General features: G+C 32.0%; 1 long non-coding RNA gene across 1 annotated transcript; it reads right to left on the bottom strand.

The window, feature by feature from the left end:
- Positions 1-4,133: 4,133 nt before the first annotated feature.
- LOC132740122 (uncharacterized) lies at positions 4,134-5,556 on the bottom strand. The gene is made up of 3 exons (XR_009627108.1): positions 5,503-5,556; positions 4,725-4,808; positions 4,134-4,488 (listed from the first exon to the last, which is right to left on the bottom strand). It is a non-coding gene; the product is annotated as an uncharacterized LOC132740122 (long non-coding RNA).
- Between the last annotated feature and the right edge of the window lie 12,077 nt (positions 5,557-17,633).

Below are 17,633 nucleotides of genomic sequence, written 5' to 3' on the forward strand. Positions count from 1 at the left end.
ACACACATATGCTACTTGTGTATTATGACGGGGTATCCAGAATAAATATTTAGTTTGGAATGAATTATATTATCCTCGGCATGCACCAGGGGACCGGATTAATTCTAATTCATTTATAAACACTTAAACGTTGATGTTTAATCAATTTATAGACAGAAACGCCTTTCATAAGAGGTTTTATAAAATGAAAAATCCTATGTTGTTAATCAAGAAATCTATAACAAACTTTAGATGTATTGTATGAACACGTTTGATGTTTTAACTTTGCTTTAAAGTACATTTGTCTACACGAATATTGCCTTAAGTATATGTATTTATTTTCCGTCCAGACACGATTTTTATTACACATTTAATATTCACAGTTCTTTTAATCATTTTGGACGAATAATGTTCTGTTTCCCGATGTTGCGTGATCAGTTGCAGTGGTGGTTTTGTTACTTTGCCCTCTGTATCACGGCTGAAAGCCACTTTGAATTGCATAGCAATGAAACATACGTGAAAGTGTCATATATGTCTTTTGAAGTCACACATTCTCGCTATCCTAAAACATACTGGATTTGTTTTTTTCCTTTTCGCAGTTCACGTACATGTATATATGCCATAGGTAACTACAAAACAATAAAATGTTTGCTTTATTTGTATACTCCACATGAACAAATACTGAAATAATGCATGGATGGGTACCTGAGGTTTTTATCTACCAGTAAAGTAAAGCAATAATTATTACAGTGTAATTGTGACTACAATCAACCGACGTCATGCTTGCTAGCTGGATCCTCGTATGAAAGCATTTTAAGGTCCCTGACGGGATAAGTATCCAAAGCGGTATGATTTGAAGTCAACAACCTGAGCCACTACGCAATGATCGACCCAAAATGTCATTTCTGTCCTTTTGTACACATAGCGATTATAGCTAGTGAACCAGAAAATATTCTTAAAATAAAGTAAAAGAAATAATACTGACGAATATTAATATGATTTTTAAATAGAAAAAAATAGAAACCCTAAAGAACGCCCAAAGCGGCAAATTTAAAATGTTGCAGTCTCGCGTTGATTGAGCTTGTTCCTGGACTGTACTGGAAAGTGCAAGTTACTGTCCGCGGCCCCTAGCACCGACTTAAGCTTTAAGAATAGAGTAGAGTAAAAGAAGGTTAAGGTACAAGTGCGTGCCAGTATTCACAAAACAAGTTAACGCTCACCAGAGGTAATGAGAAATAGATTATTGTGATGGTAGTCTGGGAGAGAAGTTGGCTTGTTTTTCTTTGGAAAGAACATTAGTTTCACAATAAGCAAATGCAATATCAACAAGGAAAGGCGGCGTTCAATGAACGAAGGTTTGGATTGATATAATTTTGTAACACTTGATTCAACGATGGCAGAATTCCGACATAGTGTGATATGTATAATTTGCACAAGTACATAACGTGTTGATTTTGCTTTCTGTTTGATAATACTGGGCATGTATGTCTGCTTGGTATCACGATATTTAGTCTTGTTTTCTTTTTTTCTATAATTGTGTATGTTATTGTTTGTTTTCCAGACATCATGAAAATATCTCAGTGCAGCCAGCCCCATGTGCTTTGAAAAGTCATCCATTTTCCATCCGAGTTCAACTGAGGTCATCTTATTGTATAAAATGTACTCTCCGGTACAAAGGTAGGACATTTTAAAAATCGATTTGTTCATCTTGAAGTTATAGCCGCGTAGTCCCTCTTTGATATATGTATTTCAAGAATGAGAAGGACAGACGGACGTTTAGTTTTCCTGAGTTGTGTTATGGGGTTATGTAAATATTTTATCTTCTTCGATCTCTAAAACCTGATAATTGAGCAACATAGTTTGACGCCATCAGTCACCTTCTCTCTCGAATGGACGGCCTAAGGCATTATATGTCTGAAGAAACATGTATCATATTATCTTTTCAAGTATGGTGCTGTTTTTATTCCGAGTAAATGTAATTCAAATAGCCGAATGACTGACTGACGTAGTGTTATATATAAAATAGATAAATACAGAATCCCTAAAGAAAGCCAAACACGACAATATTGAAAATGTTGCAGGCTCGGTTTGATTGAGCCTGTTCATGGACGGTACTGGAAAGTGCAAGTTACCGTCCACGCCCCCTAGCACCGGCTTAAGGAGAATTCAACATTTTAACACGGAACAGTAAAATTTTGAATTTAGAAACATCCGCAGATGTTTTCATACGGCGGTTATCATGGAACCTTCAATGCGACACACTAGTGCCATTCCATGAAAAGCGGCGTATGGTCCCCAAGTAATAAAAAGCGTGTGCCCTAAACGAGAAAACAATGGGCGGAACTAATTAAAATATAATTTTGATAGGGGATCAGAGGTTATGAAGCTTGCATATCACAGTTAAGACGTCAAAAGACAAATTTAAAAAGCAGGCAACATATCCTAAGGGTGATTCAACATTATTCAAGTAGGAATATTGGAACACCCAACTAGAAAATGCCGAAAAGTTGAAACTAAAAATACCACAAGCACAACAATAATGTCGTGCTGAACGATCTTCAAGGATCGAAAATATAACATCATTGATTAAATGTACGGGGAGACTTTTTACAGCCGCCACACGGCACAAATAACACGGATGTGATCATAAAATAGATAAATACAGAATCCCTAAAGAAAGCCCAACACGACAATATTGAAAATGTTGCAGGCTCGGTTTGATTGAGCCTGTTCATGGACGGTACTGAAAATTAAGTTAAGAAAATCTTGCAGATTTTTAATTTATCAAAATAAGAGGCACTAATCTAAACCTAAAAAAGAAAACGCTCTTAAAACCAGGTGTTGGAAACGTTTATGACGTCGCGTATCATCATTTCAAATAAATATTTGTGTTTCGTTACACATATCCTTGAATAAATATTCAGTACAAATGATATGTGAAAGCATGTAATGGAGTTAAATAAATTTAAATGCTATCATTCAATTAGTAATTTTAAAGATGAAAGCAAAATCGGCCTGTATAAGTGCCTACAATATCCAAAGAAATGAATGACATTTGTAACACGCACCATTGTCAAAAGCCCCTTCTCATTTTCCTAAATCCTTTTTAATATAGCGCTTGGTAGAGAAACAAACATTTGAGTTGAATTTTAAATCATTAGGAAGATATTCACACTTTAAATTATCGTAAAATGTAAATATTTGAGTGCTTTATGATTACAATCGTTGTATAATGCAATGCATTGTATCATAAAAGATAGAAAGAATTAAATGTTAATACTTTTGTACTTTCAATAATTTAGTAGAGTTTAATATTGTTATTATTTAAAAGGACAAGATCCTTTTAAACATTAAGAGGTTGCATTGTTCAAAAACGGACTTCTAAAGAGACCAGTATAATTAGGCAAATCCTTGAAAAGTAATTTGTGTTTGCGTTATAGCAAACACAAGACGTCATACTGACGTCAGATTTAAGTCAGGTTCTGACGTCGGATGACGGTCGGAAAAACGGTCGGATTTGAAAGTTTTTTTGACATAATAATCTGACGTCAGATAGACGTCAGGATCTAACCATTATCTAACTATTTCTGACCAAAATCTAACCATTTTCCGACCAAAATCTGACCGTTATCTAACCAGTTTCTGACCATTTTCGACCTCAATCTGACCATTTTCCAACCTAAATCTAACCAGTTTCTGATCAATTTCCGACCTCGATCTGACCATTTTCCGATCTAAATCTTAACCTTTTTCTGCCCTAGACATGACCATTTTCTGACCTTAATCTGATCATTTCCCTAATCCTCCTTGTTTACAATGTTATAAATATTTTCTGGCCAATCCTGATTTGATCAAATGTAATGTAACTTATTCTTTTAAGTAACTTTCACTCCAATGAAATGTATAACAAAAAACTAAAAGCAAAAATATGTTTTTATGTTGTTTTTTTATTTAAGATAAAAGTTGCAATTTAAAGCTGATACATACAGTTTTAGTTAATTCTGTAAGGCTAAATACTTTTCATAAACTAAACCAAATAAAGCATAAAATAAGTTAATAACAAAACAAAAAGTATTACAAAAACAATGACATAAATGAAACTAAGAAATCATATACAAATATTAATGAACAAAACGTATGTATGTTTCTATCAAACAAAATAATGAAAATATTTTAATTTTAAGAAAAGTTAAAAGATTCGGATAATAATGTTTCAAGCAATTAATGATAGATATTCAGTATTTTAACTATATTTCTACAGCATTACTAAAACATTTAGTGGTATTTTTCATATTTTGACCTCCTTTTGATAATTGTCACTAACGTATAAATTACTTCCTTTTAGTTACTTCACAAAGTTATACACAAATGTACTTTTAAATATCCACGAGAATTAGCACGAATTTGGAGGTATGATGCCTTTAGATATATGACCTTCTCTCACCACCCCTCGTCTGTCCGGAGGATGTAACATGTTAATGGCCAATGGCGTTTGTAATATCATTTTCACTAAAAAAAAGAAATTTATGAAAATTGGAAACATTACAAGCAAAAATTTTTCATGGTTTTCTGCCCTTATGAAATTTTGAAAGTTATCTTAAATTAATGAACAACTTTGCTAGCTTTTCAGAAGTGAGCTTTAACAAAAATTAAAAGTAAACATAAATACTGAAAATTTAAAAAAACGCTTTAAAACTCCAGTTTTGTATGGATTATATTATGTAATAGAATTTACAAAATCTTACTTTCCCATGATTCATGTTTCTTTTCACATTATCACGTATTTCTGCCCCTCCGACCTTTGAGAGCATGTTAAACGCTTGAACTACCTGAAAAGAAAATTATATTCTAACTTATGTATATTCTACTTTTGAAATAGAACAGTTACGCAAGTCTTAAATTTTTCATAGTTTCAAATTAAAGAGTGTTTAGAAATTGTTGATAATAAATGTATGTTTATGTACTACGTTTTATTAAAAAGTTTATGTTGTTTTGATTACATTTTTCCTACTAATGATTATATGAAGCCTCATTCTATATTACATAATCAATCAATTCGCTCTTTCATTTATTTCCCGTTCATTTATTAGAATGATATTAAAATCTGGTGTAAAGCACATTAAGGTAAGATTTATTCTGATCAAATATTGGACCGTTTGGGAAAATGCCGAAATGTTTGAAACCGAAACGTCTTGGGTTATTTAGGACCGAAACGTCTTGGTCCGAAATGCTCGAAATCGTATCAATTCATTCTCAATTCTCAGATTTAAAGTGACAAAAACATAATAGTTTAACAAGAATATGAAAACTCAGCATTCTCTTTGGTTATACTGAAAGGCACATTATAAACTCTTCACGAGCAGAGTTAAAACATGCCAAATTTGAAATGATTAATTATCAAACATTATCGCGAATTTGTGTGACATTTTGCTTCAACTGTTCAAATAATGATAATTAAATCTAAGAATGCATGCAATTATTTTTCAAATACAAAGAGAAATAAATTACATAAATTGAACTGACCTTTTTGTTCAAGAAAATCTGTAATATTCACTTTATCAATGCATTCCGATACCTGACATACGAATTTGAATTTTCCATCCACGTGGCTGTAGATTCGAATTATAATTATGTTTTCTTTCCTTTTCCTGTCACTATGATTAAATATTAAAGAACTATTAAAAAGTCGTGATTTTGATACATATAATGTACCACAAATGATGATACTGTAACGTTAAATGATTGGAACTCGTTAACAGATCTGTGGCTATAAATAGATTTCATAACAATAACACATGTAATTAACCTATATACAGCGCCACCTATATGTTTTATTAGGTTGCAGCGCCGCGCACGTGGTCTTCGAAAGGCACTTGTATATATATATACACTTATAGTGTAAGCCAAATAACATTTAAAAAAGTTTAAATGATTACAACAGCGAATAAGGATTACCTTTCGTTAATTTTTTACCTACTGTCAGGAAACCGACCAGAACCTGACGTTAGTACGACGACAAAAAGAAACGTCTAATAGACATCGGTTTTTGGACGTCAGATTTACGTCGTATTTTGGTCGCCGACGTCGTGACCAAAATCTAACTATAATCTGACGTTATTTTAACGTCATGTGTTTGCTGGGGCATGATTTCATTAATTTAAGTTTGACGGATGAACTTTCATGTAATCAAATTGACCAAATACTGTTTAATTTGTGTCGCCGAAAATATTAGATTAGAATCATTCTCACGTAAAATTGTATATATCATATATAAACCGTATATACTCAAAGTTCTGCGAATGACGAGAAACAAAGAATAGCAACGTCCAGGAAAAGACAACCCCACAAAATTCACGATGTCTCTGTTACAATGGCATCCGCTGAATACCGAAATACAACGATAATGCAATCAAAAGTAATTTGAGAAACCTCTTATAATCGACCTTTATTCAAAACAATAAATTTTGATATTCTTAAGACTGGGAAATGCTTAATTGTTATTTTACAGTCACTGTTGTAATGTAATTCGCAACGACTTTACGACAACAAGAAATTTAACTCCGGCATTTATGATTTTCTACGTGCATAGAGCATTCTTTTTTCAAAATATGACATTCAATGCAAGGGTAAATGCCACTAAAGTGATGACAGTCATTTTTTCCAATTTTTTGTACCTTTTTTCAAATGCAATATTTGCATTATGAAAGCAGGTAAGAACTTTTATTGCATGAATCGTCACGTTCTTTTCAAAATTATTTGTATCTTTACGTGTTTTGATAATTTCAGAGTCAGGTTTTTTCATTTGCTCTTATGATTTTATACCTTTAATTGTCATAATTAAAATCACCTGTCAAAATTACAACTGAAAAAGTAACATTTTTGTAGATACGGATTACAAATTAAACACATTATTGTTGTGATGCAGGAGAAGTTATTTCAAAAGAAGCATTAAAGTAATATTCGATTTGCATGATTCGCCGTGAAATCCAAATAAAAAAGATAGCGTTTGGGCTCTGTTCATAATTACCACATAAATTATATTTTGATAGACACAAAGACAGGTATTTCCCGCATGTTATTAAAGATAATAATTGATTTTATTTTAATTTTCACAACTCAAATCAATTTTCAATGATATCGATATGTTAAACAAAATTAAAAATTAAACTGCCACTTTTTTCAATTTATATAACAAATAAGTAGTAGGTTTTTATCTCGCTATGACAATGTTCAAATAGAAACCATAAGTAGGTCAGTGTCCCTCTGTGTTCAATGATAGTTTGAGCCTAAGTGCATTTGAAAGGCAAATTATGTATTACCAGAAATGCTATCGCTTTATTTCTAAAAAAAACCCATCTTATGATTTTGGTACCTTGTTACAGTTTACAAAGAAATGCCATGTAGATTAAACATCTGTTGCTTCTTTTGCTCTGTTGGCAATAGGTTATAAAGTGAATTAGTATTTTGTATGATGCCACATCTACAATTTACATATTTACTGTCATAAATTAGCGAAACAACGAGCATTACACAATATAATAATACAATGATTGTTTAAATGAGAAAATGTTTCTAAATTTGATTTAACCATCAAAAGCACATATTTCGAAGCTGTAAATGTTTATATACCGACATGGATTGCACACATAAATAAATAGTTAAAATCTTAACTTTCTCTAAAACTTTGTAACGGTTATTAATTTTTTTTTTGTTAAAAAATTTATAACCGGCGTTGCATACTATCAACATTTTAGCAAAAATCATAAATAAAGATTATATAACAGCATGGGTTCCGACCTAAGCCGTAATTCCACTCTCAAAACCAGGTGTTAGAAATATTAATAAGTTGCATGATGGCGCGTATCATTTTGTATATAAACGCTTTCATTTCGTCTCACAATACCTAGAGTATAAAACCCATTGCTATACAAACGTAGTACAATAGCGTGTAACGAATTAGAAATACAATGATATAATTTATAGAGAAATTTTAAAGATGAAAGAAAAATCAGCTTGTATAAGTACCTTCAATAGCTTCAGACAGTAATGACATTTGTAACATGGAAAGTTAAAAAAGAAATCTTCTCATTTTCCAAATTCTTGTTCCAATATTTTCCTTTGCAGATAAGCAAATACTTGAAACGAATGCTAAATCATGAGCATGATATTCACACTTTTAATTATCATAAAAGAGTAAACATTTGTGAATTTACCGTCAACCGTCAGTTGTATAATTACATCAATTGTGTTGTAAAAGATATAGAATTAAATGTTAATATTCTTTTTACTCTAGCCAATTAATCAGAGATATGTGAAAGGAACAAGAATGTTTTAAAACTTTTAGAAGAGGATTTGTTGATAAAAGAAGGTTCAAGAGAGACCAGTGCGCTTTGGCAAAATACTTAATAGTGATACATTTGTACGTTATACAATAGTAAAAAAGGAATACCTAAAGAAAGCCAATAAAGACAAAATTTAAATGTTGCCTCCTAGCACCGGCTTAGCTTAAGCGGAATTCAACATTAAATCACGAAAATGGTGTACTTTGTGTACTCATATCGGCCATGATATATGAGCAGTTAGTTGTTTTCTGATATCATACATGGTTCTACTGGTTCCCGCGCTTGCTTGAAATAATGCACGAATGGACAACTGCATTCATCTAGTAATAATTGGAACTCGAAAAATGAACAATAACACTGACTGAAGACCAAACAAATCAGCATTGGCTTCTACTGATTGTTCAAACTCATCGTTATATACGTTTGCATGTTCCTTCTCGCACATGTGTGTTGTTCTGATATTGTAATTTGAAATATTTATCAACTAATTAAGCTTATAAAAGCGAAACAAGTTTTGATAAATTGTGTTGGGTTTTGATCTATTTAACCTATATTAATTAAGAGAAACTATTGTTCTACATAATTTACCTTCACCTTTATATTATCTACTAGTGTACCATTGCATTGAAAGTAATTTATAGAATACATTGCTAACGGTAAAATTCAAAGTAAATAACATGGATGAAACTATGATTATGACTATAGAGCTATGTTTATATGATGTATAAAAACCCACTAACACGACGTTCATGCCAAGCGGATACGAACTATGCCATATTACGGCTGATTCAAATAACGTATAAATAAAATGAGCAATTTGCTGATTAATTACATAATGACGTGTTTTTATTTGCCCATATACCATTCACAACATAACAATATGCCTGATGACAGCCCTTGTATTTCAATGACAAATGTTAATCTGAAACCAAAGCAAATGTAACATACTCAACACCTTTTGATTACCATTGTCATATCATATATGCAAAGGCAATGAATCTTACTAATATAACAGTATCTGCCAGTTTTATGCCCCACAATGTTTATTGATTGCAAGTCATTATGAAGTGTCTGTTTAAATGATAATGATATTTAATAAGAAAGTTAGTTATTTGTATAAAATGACGAAGTAATCAAAGAGTATTAAGTAAAACTACAAGCAGATTATAGTGCTAATTGTGTATTACTTTTGATCATAATTATTGTCTTCTACAACACTTTATAAGATGGTAAAAGTGACATTATGCCAATGTTTCAATTGTCAAATGGAGCTGAATCGACTATACATTTTAAAAGTTAATATTGGAAAATGTGTAAGATGAAATGTAAGTTTGCATTAAATATAGAAAAGACTGACGCATTCTTTTCATAAATTGAGTGTAACACGTTAATTCTGATGGCCATTTATCTTAAAGTAAATAGATATCTTGTTGAAACATCGTAGCTAGAAATAAGCCTAATTGCAAAATTCCTTGCTCATTATTATGCCTAAGCTTAATAGAACAAAAATACCTATAAGTATTAACATATTATTATTAATTGTGTATAACTGTTATCAATGCACTTTACATAGCGAGACTACAGCCTTATTATAAACATATAAAGGTTTTAGCAAAACTTCAGAATTACAAAGCACATGGGTGACGTCTGAAATATAAACAATATCATCAGACGCTAACAACACTCGTAAAAATGTAATATTTTCAAAAACTACTTTACTTATACCCTCAAAATGTTGTTTCAATATTTTGCCTTGCAAACAAAAAATTTAGATCAATTATAAATCATATATATGCAATTTCCACTAACAGTCATCATAAAATGTAGCATTCTGACGTACTTTGTGATTTCAACTTAAATAATGCCATAATTGTAATGTTGTATAAATCAATTCAGGTGACATAGTTGTTTCCTTAAGTATGTTATTTTGATATATGATTCTAAAAATTATTATTACAATTAATTAAAAACGTTCAGAAGTGAATGATGTTACGAAAAAAAAGATCAGTGTCATAAAAAAAGAAGCAAACTTGCGTTATACTTAGGAAATAATTATCAATTGTGAGTGCATTGTCGTATGCTGATGCCCGGTTCGCGTTCAAATATGCAGAAATATAATCACGAAGTCCAATAGGCCTGCGTAATTAATTACAAAGCATTTGAACGATAAACAGTGCATTATTATACTACATTACTAAAAAAAATTAATACACATTTCCATTCTAATTTCCTGAACAACGTTGAGCGTAAAAAAGTAATTTTTCTGACGTCATTTGATTCATTGACGTCATATTTTACGTCATATGGCGTGTGAGCATTCGTTTTCTATGCTGTGCAAATATAATGTATTAATGCACTTGACAACTTTATCCTTTTGATAAGGGAATATTGTCAAGCAGATATGTGCTGCAAGGTGAGTATAAAAACATGATGTTCATATACAAAATCAAGGACATCAGAAATAATACGACCAAACTCATAATGTTTAGATTTTGTTGTCAGGGTTATTTTTCATTGAAAGGCTATTCTAACATCTCATAGTTTCCTATGCCTTCAATCTTTGTGTTTTTGTGTTCGTATAAATGATTTTTTTATTATGGTACACGTAAATAAAGTTTTCTTTAGCATAGGTTCAGTAATATTATGATTTGCATGAGAGCAAGGCGATGTATGGCTGTTGCTGGTGACCCTGTTTTGCTACGTCGTGTGGGGATTTGCGCGCGTTCATTGAACGCCGCCCTTCCTTGTTGATCTTGTTTTACATATTCGATAATCCTGTGCCGAACAATTTCCATATTTATAGAAAACACCTGTGAAGAACAATACCACTTAATTACCTTCATATTTTATATCGTCTGCATCTAACAGAATCAATTCTTTAACAACACATATGTTACATACAACGTTTTTAGGTTGATAACATTTGTCAAGATTGTCATCGGTATAGCAGATGAGAATGTCATAAATTTGTCTAATTTTACAGTATCTACGCTGTTTTTGTCACTTTTATTTAAAGTAATTGAATACCGTAGAAACAAACAAAACAAATCGATTGACAATCAAACAGTGACAATCTTCGGGAAACTTTAGTAACTATTTGTATAATTATTGATGGATCAATTGAAGTGCATCAATCAACAGAGTTGTTTAAGCTAACACAATATCTTTATCCCGCTTTCATCTAATGAACACAATCTTCCAATATCACACTTCATATTTCAGATCGTAAAGATTTAAATGGTTTTCAACGTATTGTCTTTTTGGTGCTGATGACAAACCATTAGATATGTAAAATATGATAAACAAGATCAATGACCGTAAAAATAGTGTGAAAATAATGAAAGTAAAACAGATGTCTGAGAGCACTGTGACAAAGATGTGGAACGGTTTCGAACTCACGGAAATGACAGCCGTAGCGTGGTGGTTGTCGTGATAGGGTCGGGTGGAGACCGTTTTATTGTCGGTCTTCATAGAGCTAACACTGTTTACTGACGAATCCAGATTTTGTGTGGCATTCATTGATTGACGAGTCAAGGTATGGAAAACGTCCGATGAGCGTTTCGTATCCGTATTCGTTATTACTATGACCCCTGGTGTTTTAGATTGTTGCTGCTGTTGAATGCGCTGTCGACAGTTGAAAACAAATTTAAGATTCAAATGACATAATCAAGCGACATGAATAAATTTATTATTTTATAATTATTATATTATTATTATTATTATTATTATTATTATTATTAAAGTTTAAAATCAAAGATATGTAAAGAACAAAAGTGTATGAAAGCCAATGAATTGCTGCTTGACACAACTCTAAATGGTACTCGACAGAAGTTTTTTTTTTAACTCTTATAGGAAGTATCCCGATACTTTCAATTTTTCTTTCGTTTTCACATACACGTAAATACCTTTTTTTGTAAATTGGGTATGTCGGGATCAAGCGCCCAATTTAATGTAGCAGTTTTTAATACATTATAGGTACAAGAACTACACGTTTAAATCCAATTTATTTTATATTAACAGTCATTGTCTGAATTTCATACAGCCACAAGTTAGCAATTATTTTTTTTACTGATTCTTTACTGACAATTATCTAACCGCAGTATAGCTGTATTATTCACATTTTGTACATGTATAGTTTATTTTCTTCCCTCTAATTTAGAAGTCATTATAAAAGACGTAATTGTCATAAGCCGTATATGCATGCAGTGAAATGAATTCCGGCCAATACTTAAAGACATTATTGTCAAAAGGGAAAAAACATCATACAATGGGTATTAAAGTAATAATTTCATGATTTGGAGCAAAATGTATTAAGATTTACCCGTCAAAACATATTTTATAATTATATAATGTAAGAAGCAATGCATTATATAGATATTTCTGTTAAGGACAAGACATAAAAATGTGAATACAACAATGTCAAACCCAAAATTTACATGTAACGAAAATCGTGAGCTTCACTGCAAATAATAGCGTTTCATAGTATATCCTGCAAACCAGTGTTTGTAAATAATCCATTAACTGTATGTTGTCGGAGTATCATTGTAACTGTTAAATATTTACTTTTCGCAAAAAAAACATTTTTGAATTTAAATAAAAATACACATTACATTAAAAAAATCATTGACGAACATTATTGAGTGTTTGAAAAAGAAAAATACCAGTTTAAAGATAAAAGCAAGTCGACAATTATAAATTTCGTAATAACACCGGGTGTAAATAACATTTGTAACATGGGCTATTGTCAAAAAATACTTTCATTATTTTCAAAATCTTGTTCCAATATTTTGCTATGCACATTATCAAATACTTGAATTGAATAAAGAATCATACATAACATACTGACAGTGCTATATCAACATATCACCCAAATACTTTTGAGTGCTTTACGATTGTTACTGATTGTATTTTTTATCAAATTATAATGATATCGTACATGAAATAAATATTAAAAAAGAATTCTCATTTACTGCCTACATGTCATTCTGCACGCATATCCTAGAATAGTTGAGATGAAGTAATAAAAGTTTAAGAAGTAGACATGATTAGAAAGCAATGCTTAAATAGTGAAATGGAGGTAAAAGCTTTGTAGTTACAATAGTTGATGTTTATTTTACTAAAATTTTTGTTATCTGGCAATAATACTAAAAACCTCACCAAAAATATGAAATATCATATTTACAGATTTACTGGTAAAGGAAAATTAGTTTAGTCATGCAGGCACGAACGGGCGCCCAAGCTTACATGAACTAAGGGCGTCACATCACGGGATTTGAGCCCACGGTTTATACGCCAAGTGCTATGACATAAATGACCTAAACAATTTAACAAGGACCCTACACAAAGAACAGAATTTTAGCATTAACAATTCGTTTTGTTATATTTACATATTTGTAAACGCCATATAACATTTCAGAAGTCAATTAATTATTTTAAGTCAAGCAAGTTATTCTTCTATTCGTTTAACTTTCATATGTTCTTTTGGCCATTGTATCGAGAGCTTCAGGGAGCAATGACAATAATTATAAACAGAGATAACAAGACAAGTGTCTGTTCATGAAATAAAGTAAAAGGTGCAGCACCGCCTAGCACCGGAGTAAGTAAGCCAATATTCTATGCCCCCGCACTAAATGTTGTACGGACCAGTAATCCAAAAATGGAATACATGAAATACAACAACAACTTAAATGAATTACGGGGCAACATTTTACAGCTGCCATACATCGATTGACACATGCTGTTTATATAAGGAGATCCATCAAAAAGCAATGACAACAATTTTAAGAAAGAAGGTAAATATATGGCCGATTGGGCCTGCTCTCAAGACCAGATAGTGGCAGAGGCAGTATCTAGCATCTCTCACGCCCTCCAGCACCGGCTTGATACTCACTGAAAGAATTGGAGTCGAAGATCCCGAAGAACAAGAAACAAATAACAACACAACACCGAAATAATATACATGGCACTGAGATAAAGCGACCTTTAAAAAAGCCCGTTCGTGTGGATATAAAAGTCATCCAACTAAATTTTAATTATTTGATCAGTTACAAGTTTTTCTAAAAACGTGGCATTGATCTGTATTACTGCATCATTTTCATTAAAGCATTATGGTCCGTGATTAAGGTTTTCAGTTTACTAATACTTTCTCGAAAATATTTTTTTTTTACAAATCACTAATGAAAAAGTCTTTCACATGCGGACATTGAAATACACATCGTACTTTTTTAAAGTTAATTGGTCCATCATGGGATGTTTGTAACACCATATAATTATGTTGACAATAGTCAGCATCATACATCACAACGCATCAATACAGATTATAGATTGATGTTGTTTGTAAGTGTTTGATACATGATTCGATATAACATCTATATATAGCAGATAATAATATGCTCAAGAACAAAATATTATTATTAGTCACATAAATGTCACATAAATGTGTGTTCTTAATCTCTTAGAAGTATAATTTGCAAGAAATATTTCATATGAATACTCAAATTATACATTTCTATTGTTTTTATCAATATTTGGAAAAAAGGCTTGAAAATAATCCATTTTAGACCTATTCTCTTAAACAAAATCATAATAAAGTGCAATCTTTGGGGATTACAGGTTACCGCTTACATAAAGGACAAACAATGTTGTGCTAAAGCATATGTTACATACAGTACATTGTTAATCAATCAGTCAGATTGTTATCAGCTAGTGTTATCCCAGATTGTCATTGTTAGACTGGTCTTACCAATTTTGCAGTCTCTACTCACTCTCTCACATGCTTTAAATATATAATTACAAACCATTGTCCGGTCTAAAACGAAACTTTAGTAACTATTTGTAACATAATTACAGAATTACTCGAATTACATTTATCAGTAATGATATAAAATTTGCGGAAACAGATTGTCAGTATCGGGTATATAATCACACAAGCACAATACTATTCTAATATAACGCATCATACATCAAATCATCGAGTGGATATGTTATCCTGTGGTCACTGAATACCAACGACGATTTTTTCATTTTGCATTATTTAATTTATTGAAAAAAGTCTTATTATGAAGCATAAGATGAACAAGGAATGGCAGCTTCCCCAAACACAGTACCACCGACAAGGAGTCCAGCAGGACACAAAACAGGACATGGAAAACGGGCAAAAAGGCCGGATGGGATGTAATTATAAACCAGAAAATCAAAGAAACCTACAGGGTAATAAAAGATGAAAATAAAGAAACATATTGTCATCAATTTATCAGGATTGATTTTAAATAGGGCAGAAATATCCCAGTCATGAAATCGACATTTTTGTTTATAAATATTCGACCAATTTCGTTTTTCGTTGTGCTCACTCTGAAAACTTATTTATTAAACTAAACATGGACTAACAAAATATGAGTGGTTGGTTACTTATTTCTTTGCATCCTTAAACAAAACAAAACTCATTCTGTGCAGCAATATTTAAAGTCACGGTTATTAAGTCCAACGAATTCCATTTAATATTTATAAATAGTATTAAATGTTTAACATTTAATGGTATAACTTATAAATTATATATAGATATATTTTGTCATTTTGATGGTTTTTAAAATAATGTCAATAATGTCAATAATTGTAGTAAATTTTGAACTATATTCATATTCATTCTTATCCAGGAAAAATGGCATTTTATCTTATTCATCTGATTCGTATAAACAACCAGATTGTTCATTTTGCTAACTAAAAGTAATAGAAAGAGCACTAAAACACGAAGATATCTGATTTGGTTTTTTTTGAGCCTCGGAAATAGGAAAAATCAGAAGGGGTAAGATCTGGCGAATAAGGAAGAAAAGGAAGCTCGAAAACCTTTTCCTGTTTCAGATATTCTCGTGCAATGACCACTTTGTGTGACGAAACAACCTGATACCACGGAGACCAGTTGCTGCTCGACGGGTTTTGAAATATTTCTTGAATTTATGAAGGACCTTGCCTTTGTTAAACTTGGCATTTTACAGGTTTACCCTTTGGTACGGCAATTTGAATAGCAGGAACTTGATTGGCATGCGTGACCTTTTGACGCTCATGGTGTGTTTTGCTCTGCAAGGACTTTGACCTCCTTTTGTTGCCCATAATTTGTCATTTATCTTTCGCCTCGGATCGTAAAAAATGTACCGCGTCTCATCACCAGTGATGATATTTGCGAAAGATCGATTTTTGTATTCAGGGAACTGTTCCCGATCAAGTTTTTGCTCTTTTGTAAGGAGATGGGGACTTATCTTTCTCACTTTTAAATCACGTCTGAGAATTGTACCGGCGGCTCCTACAGAGAAACCAACGCATTTAGCAATATACCTTGTTTTTCATCATAAGCAATCCAATTCTTTACCATTTCAACCATTTTGGCGAAGTTGCAGTTTTTCGACGACGTGCATGAGGTGCATCTTTTACTGAATTCACACCACTTTTAAATGTCTTACACCACCATGTGACAGATGAAATAAAGTTCATTGTTCCCATAAACAAGACATATTTTTATTTAAATATGTCTTTCGCCTGTATACCAAGAGTACAGCGGTTTACAGCGTGACATAGGACCGTATTTGGCCAGTGAAAAAGCATTTTAACTTTAATATACATGAGTAGATAGCGTTTGTCGAGCCAAACTGATTTACACATGTTTTTATCAATTGAGAGCTTACACAACCATCAATGATGATACATGTAAATAGTTCGTACAAAACCTGGTTAAAATGAGATATTGGTCTATTTATATTTGAACATCCGTCGTATAATTTTCCTACCGCTATCCCTTTCTCTGCCGTCACACTAAGTAAACCCCAGCAAAAATGAGCCAATCAATGGGCATGCTCTGGAGTGCGGGTAACTACTAGTAATACCTGCACTCAACTTAACGCACTTTGCATGTATATGTACATGTATACAATTTAACTCTGGCACATTTTTAACAGAAATGTCCCCAACTATGATACAATAGAGAGTTAATGCACCTGTATTTCTTGCATGAACTCTGCAGAAGATGAAACCTGGAACGTTGCATTGCTTGTCACACCCTCTTAGTTATTTTTAACTTTCAATTCAAAAATGATTTTGTACTTCATTGTATAATGAACAGCCTAGCTAAAATGTAATGTTGTTTTACATTTGTCCTTTAAAACTTGGACATGATATATGAATAAAATATGATGAACAAGACCAACAAGGAAAGACGGCGTTCAATGAACGCAAAAGCCAAACAACCACGCAAAAACACAAATGTCGTAAATTGACAACAAAGCCAAACTCCGATAAATATTCTGCTATTTAAGATGCAGATAT

Source organism: Ruditapes philippinarum, unplaced genomic scaffold (genome assembly GCF_026571515.1).
Source record: "Ruditapes philippinarum isolate M1 unplaced genomic scaffold, ASM2657151v2 ctg8047_1_1_1_1, whole genome shotgun sequence".
In the NCBI taxonomy this organism is placed as follows: domain Eukaryota; kingdom Metazoa; phylum Mollusca; class Bivalvia; order Venerida; family Veneridae; genus Ruditapes; species Ruditapes philippinarum.